Below are 6,713 nucleotides of genomic sequence, written 5' to 3'. Positions count from 1 at the left end.
TGGAGTACTGTGTTCAGTTTTGAGCTCCCCAGTACAAGGAAGACGCTGCTATGCTGGAGCAAGCTGGCTGGCAGTCCACCAAAAAAATGAAGGAGCCGGAATGCAAGATGTAAGCAGAAAACCAGTACTGAAACAAAAAAAAATGGTTTCTTCAGCCAAAAGAAGAGAAAGTTTACAGAAGTTCGTCTTGCTGTCTTCAATTACCTGACAGGCGGCTGTAGAGGGGACAGAGCCAGGGTCCTCTCAGAGGCGTAGTGGAAGGATGAGAAGCAACAAATACTGTCTGGAGCACAAGGAATTCCTACTTGAGGGAGGGAAATAAAATCTTCGCATTGAGGGTGATGGAACCGTGGAGGAGCTGGAGGCTGAACTAGAGACCTCCTGGGGTCCCTTTTAGCTTGAGTTACTTTGCGTTTGGCAGGTTTGACAAGAAGTGATAGGGTATTGACACAGCATTGCAGAGAACACCAAAGGTCGTTGACCCATAGGTCTTTATCAGTAATGCAAGCGACTATGGCATAAACTTATTTCCTCCGTTTTTAAATTAGTCAGTCTGTTTGCCCATGCTGATTGTCTTGGATCACTGTTTTAGAGTCTCAGTCCTGTGTTGGTTACGAACTGTTTAATTTTTTTTACAAAAGGTCCTAGTTACCTTCTGGTGTGGTTTTTTTTTTTCCTATTTCCAGTATATGCTGGTTTGTTCTTCAGCATAAAAATTCCTTTCTTTCTCTAGTTTTCGCTTTGCTGGTGGGTTACAAAGTTGTGCTTGTTGCATAATGGGTTTTTCTTAAGCTGTTTAATTCAGCCTGCAGGTTTGAGTGGGAAGAGAAATGCATGTTAAATCATTTAGTGCGAGCTAATTTTCTTAAGGATTTCTTTTTCTCAGAAGTCATGTTTTCACAGGTGCTTTAGAATTAGAAATATATATATATAACAACTGCTTCTTTACCTGTGCATGCTGAGAATACAGAGAAGCTTTTTGTGTAGAGATTTTTTCAATGTGATTATCTTCCTAGACATGCATCTTACATGTTGCAAACATACATTAATCTCCTGTTTCTGTGACTGCAGTAATTAAATTATAATTAGCACCATCTCTGAGAGCTTGGCTTTAATTTAATATAGTGTATCTTCACAGGTGGAGAGGTTCTAATTGAAACTGCAGGTCACTTATGCTTGATGAAAGAGGTTTCGATAGCCAGGATTTAAAGCAAAGAGCCAGGCAATGTTGTTTTCCTCTTGGCTTTATCTGCAGCTGGCTGCTTGTGTTACCTTATGTGTCTTTCTAGTAAATGTTTTGTGGAGAAAAAAAAAGTTTGTTTCCCTCTGTAATTCTGGGTCATCCCACCAAATTTACAATCCTGTTATAACAATTGAGATCATTTGGGAAATGTAGAGAGAACTTGTTCGGAGGAGGTGAACGGGGGTTACTCCTGATGAAAGGTGCTGTCTCTGAAGTATCTACATTTATACGGTCTTTAACACAGCGAGGCTCTGATTCATGATTACAGATTTTACATCATTAGATCTGAGACAGCTGGGACATAGCTAACATTTTCTTTTTGCTGGATTTAATTTTAGTGAGTTGGGTACTTTATAAAGGTAAACTATGATTAAAAAAAGTTTTTTTTTTTTAAATCATAAGTCAACTTGAAGTGGCAACTTTATTATTAGAATTGAAGAATTTTTGTAAGATGAAACTCTGCTAGCAGTTCATCATATTTAGTTTTTGCAGCCTCCTTGCCCTGTCAATGAAAAGAACAACGGCTCTGGAGGCTACTTTCTGGAGAAAGCTCTGAAGAGCCATTTCCTGAGTGTGCCTTCCTGAAATACAAATATCTAACATATGCTTATGTTAATGTACCCTGTCTTTTGTGGGTAATACAAAATCTCTGTAACTGTATAAATGTGTGAATAAAATTTTCATTCCAAAATAGGTGGACTTCCAAGATGTTGTATGGAAACTTCTTTGTTACCAGCCTACATACACTCCAGACCACCAAATTAACAGCTTTTGAGATTTTACTGACTTGTTACATAGCTAGCAACCACATGGCCTCTGCAGTGCCAAGGACAAATCACTCGTACACTTTTGAGTCTCTTATGCCAAAAAAGAGGATCTCAGCAGGCCAAGGGGGGTAGTTCTCTTCTGCTTGAGGCACTATATATTTTCAACTAAATGCTGTGCTAATGCAGGCAGACTCTGGGTTCGAGCCACCACGCATCCTTCAGAGCAGCTGTGTGTGAGTGCTGGAAAATGCTGCCATTTTCTGATTGTTTCTTTGCTTCTCCTCTCTCCTGAAAATTGCAGAGATGTGTTTAACTGTGCCCAGTGGCATTTTTGGAAGGATTACTGATAAACCTGGTGCGGTCTTTCCATCATCACCAAGGATTTTGCTATAGGCCGTGTGAATGGCCGTTGCTGAGCCGCTGGGTGGCATCACTGCATCATTTTGCGGTTCATGGGTGATTTACTCTTCAGGAACATCAGAAAGATGCCAGCTGTCCAAACAAGAAAAATAAGCAGAAGAGCTTACTTAGATAATTTAGGAACAAAAACATTAGCTGTGCCATTGTAGTTTTTCTCTTGTGCTTTACGTTAATTTAAGTAATGCTTGCTTATATCTTTGATGTTAGTACTTCATACTGTTCTATTCATGCAAAACTGATAACACTGATTAAATCAAACGCAGAATACACTCACCCGTGCACATAATGCCAATATTAACACTCGAAAAAATACCATGGTTCTGTTGCTGAACATTGCCATAATATTTACCCTACAAAGAGAAACCTTTATCAGACTTCAGATGAAAAGAGACAAAGATGCAGTTGGAAGGCTGTGCTAATCCTTTTGCTTTCTAGTGGACTGGGGATAGTATTCTCAACATATATTTCAACAGAATCTACGTGTCTGTGTTTTTCAACATATATCATCTCAGTACTCCTATGAGGTCATCATATCAGTCCTGCTGTTAGGGGAACTAAGATACAGAAAGGCTAATGTGATTTGTACAAGGATACTTGGGAGGTCCTTATGCAGAGAATTGAATCTAGATATCCTGACTTGTATCTTTGTATGTGGACCACAAAAAAAAAAAAAAATTGGGGAAGGTTTATATTGATTTTGCCTATTGTGTGATCGCCCCTATGAATTAACAGTACTCTTAAAGCTCCTTGAAGGATTGTATGTTTTTCAAAGGTGGAGTTTCTATTTGAGAGTAATCCTGTTATTGGAAAAAAAAAAATGTATTCTACAAAAAACCCAGGGTTTTTCTGTCCCTTTCTTTTCCCCAACCCCCCTCTTTAATTTAAGTTCCCTTTAAAAACTGTCTGTATGGTCTTTTTTGTCTTATGTCTTCCAGAACAGTTTAATTGGGATGATTACCTGAAAGAGACTGAATCAGTAGCTGCCCCTCTGCATTGTTTCAGACAGGTATGCCAGATACTATTTTGCAAGTGTGTGTATATATATGCACGTTACAGGGTGATCCTAGAGCAACTTTTATGCTTAGACTGCTTGCAAGCTTCCCATTTGCCTTCTTTTGATCTCTAGTTATCAGTAGCTTACAGTTTTGGCAGATGCTAGCTACTGAAATCTTTTCATTCTTGGTTTCCGCCTCAAGCCAAACTTTGAGGGTTTCATGTAAATTGTAGCTTTGGACTCTGTTTTCCTTTAAAAAACCCCACTAGTTAATGAAAACAAATAGTCTTATCAGAGTTCAAAAATATTTTCTACTTTTTTCAGTAATCTTAGAGGTACCATGGTTTTAGTGAGAATTAAAATTTGGCTGCTCTTCAGTCAGAGGAGCCTTTCTCCTGCCCATTTCTGAAAGAGTCCTTTCAATTCTGGCTAGCTACAAGGGGTGTGTGTGTGTGTGTAGTAGAGTTTATTCACCACTTCTTTTCTGGATCTCTCAAATATGTTTAATTTTGTCTCTTTCTGAACAGAGTGCTTTTTACTAAGGAGTAACAGATATTGAAGTTAAAATAAATCAAGGGGAATATATGGCAATATAAAGGAAATACCGGATTTATAATGAAGGGTGTTTAATGTACTATTTTATATTTTACATTGTGCCCTACAAATTTGATTCCTCCCCACCTGATGGTTGGTATGTATTTGCAGATGCAGTTTAAATCTATCATCTTGTGTGAGCTAATGACCTCCAGTTATTCAGCCCTCCGGAGACTGAGTCGACCTCAGCAGGCATCTTTCTCTCTGTAGAGGGAGCCAGGGCTGGTATTTTCTCAAGTTGAGGAGTATCTTAGCTGCGTAAAGTTAAATAGGATGAGTTTCGTTCTGTATGCCTTCACTGCGTTAGGAAGATAGATGCTGAAGGAATTGGATAGTTCAGGTTGATAGAACTGTAATAGGTGTGACAAGCAGTGCATGTCTAGTTTAGTGGATTGGGCATGTTCAGAAAGGTATCTTCTAGGGTTTGTTGGTAGTCTGATGGTACTGTAAATGATACTGGCCTCCAGTGGGGACCAAACAAAAAGCAACACAAACAGAATAGTCTGAGGAGGAGAGGAACCGTCACTCAGTGAATCTGAAGTAGTTGCAGGAATGGAGAATAGGGAGAGAGAAATGCAGGTGGTAGTGTTTCCTTGTACTAGATCTTGAATCTCAGGTTGCTCTTCACAGATGAGGATAAAGGAGAAAGAGCCCTTCACATGCTGCTTTCAATGAGAGATGGCTAAGAATAGCAGTGTCCATAGCTCTGTTTGAATGGAACTTCAGAATTTAATTCTACAGTATGTGTTTTTTCATAGTGGATACCAGCTCAAGGCGGAGACCTCAAACTCTGCTTGGGTAGAGGCAGAGGGCAGTAGCTCATCCCTGGATCATTCTGAGGTTAATGCAATACTCACAGACCATAGACCACCATGACCAGAGTGTATGCTCCCGAGAGATGTAGCTACTGCAGAAAGCTGCTCAGAAGCCTTTCCTTATGCCTTTCTTGACTCTTCCTCTTCCCTACTAATGCTCAAGAGGTCCAAACTGAACAACCGAGTAACACCTTAAATAAAGACACTTAAGTGACATGCATTGACCGAGATAGATAAATCCGAGTGGCCTGGATTGCTTAAGGAGTCTGTGGGTTGGAAAGAAGAGCTTTAATTTCTGTGCACAGCAAATTTCAAAACAATTTACATATGCAGACTTTCAGTTTTTCTAAGAGTTGACCTTTAAATAGAAAGTGATATGCAATGTTAATTAGTGCAGAGCTAGCTCCTCTCGCTACATAAGGTTTGCAGATTTTAGAAACTAAAGTGCTTGAGCTTTGTGTAGGACTAATTTGACTTTTATTGGGTTACGCATGAATTGTACGTGTCATTATCACTCTGTGTAATGCAAAGAAATACACTGCTGTGGCCAGCCAGAACACAAATAGCAGAGAGAAGTTTAATTTGACAATTATATCCAGAATTTGTGACCTGTGGGAATTCTACAAAGTTTAAATTTTGTAGTAATTAAAAATGACCTGGGGAGCAATAAATTAAAGCCTCTACCATAAATTAAGATACAGGCACAGACAGCTAATGGAAATTGATTAACGTATTTATCTTAATTTAGAAGATATTTTATCTGTTGCTCTAAGTTGTTTTTAATTACTACTTAAAATTTCGATGCATTCCACATCCCTTTCACCCTGAAACTTTTTTTCAAGCAGTCAAAAATTTTAAATAAAAAAGCTCAGTCCCTTGTGGTTTGAACAGAGCTTAAAACAAGGCTGTTACTGAGCGGGTTTTGTTATTTTGCTGTAAGGACTGACTGGCATGGAGGAGTTACCTTTTAGTAGAATGCCTTGAGTTCTTGGTATTTAAGCAAGCTCACCTTTTCTACGAACAAATAAACAAACTCCCCAATTTCTCAATTTCAGTTGCCTTTCATGGTTGTAGAAAATAACAGCTTGACAAGCAATATCCTGAAATTGAATTGCCCTTTAAATTTAATATGCCCAGGCTCCCCTTTCAGACAGCCTGCTGTCTAAATGCAGCATTGGCAGATGCTACACTCAGCATTCACTGAATATTGCTCTCCTCTTTGTTTTTTGGGCTCCGGCTCCTCCAGGGCTCCTGCTGTTGATCTAGGGTGTGTTGTAAATAGTGCACCTGCACACCATAGCAAGTAGAGCAAGATGTATTTTAAAAAAATTAAATGCGGTGGAGACAAAATATCACTAACACTTGTTGCAGTAGCAGATTTCTTCAGCCTTTTCCTGTGTACCCAGGCAGATAAATGCACCCTTATCTGCTTACTATGGGATCCCCACTTGACCTGGTCAGGCAAGCAGGAGAAGGGACATATGGATCTTGTGAGCGTGAATGCCCCTGGTTTTGGTTTTTCTACCTGCCTCTCATATTAGGATTCAGATTGTGTTAGTCTGTATGGGATAGCTACTGGGTTTAAATGTCATGGGGAAGGCTGTCTACAGTTCTCGGCATCTGCATTCAAGAGCAGCATTGTACTGGAAGAGTTGCAGAAAAGGGCTTCCAGGGTGATAGGAGAATAGTCATCCTCTCCTAAGGGAGACTTCAGTGCTCGGCTTATTTAACTTGTTGAAAGAGTACTGAGAAAGGGTTGGGTTGCCCTCTGTAAATACACTGTAGATTTTGCTGTTATTTGCAAAGGTGTAAAAAGAATTTAAGTTAAATGATAGTGTTGGAAAAAATTTCCATTAATAAATTTAGGCTGGAAATGAGGA

The 6,713-nt window shown here is 39.3% G+C and overlaps 1 protein-coding gene across 1 annotated transcript in view; it reads left to right on the top strand.

Annotated features, from left to right (window-relative positions):
* Window positions 1-3,365: 3,365 nt before the first annotated feature.
* Window positions 3,366-6,713, top strand: part of SCML2 (sex comb on midleg-like 2 (Drosophila)) — a 44,337-nt gene continuing 40,989 nt past the window's right edge. Inside the window, exon 1 of the mRNA XM_009276884.2 lies at window positions 3,366-3,436. The gene's annotated coding sequence lies outside the window, so the exon portion shown is untranslated. The remainder of the gene's footprint in view (window positions 3,437-6,713) is intronic.

This window comes from Aptenodytes forsteri, unplaced genomic scaffold (assembly GCF_000699145.1).
Source record: "Aptenodytes forsteri isolate BGI_AS27 unplaced genomic scaffold, ASM69914v1 Scaffold273, whole genome shotgun sequence".
Classification (NCBI taxonomy): Eukaryota; Metazoa; Chordata; class Aves; order Sphenisciformes; family Spheniscidae; genus Aptenodytes; species Aptenodytes forsteri.
The sequence above is the reverse complement of the archived record's forward strand: the minus strand, read 5'-3'. Positions and strand labels throughout refer to the sequence as shown.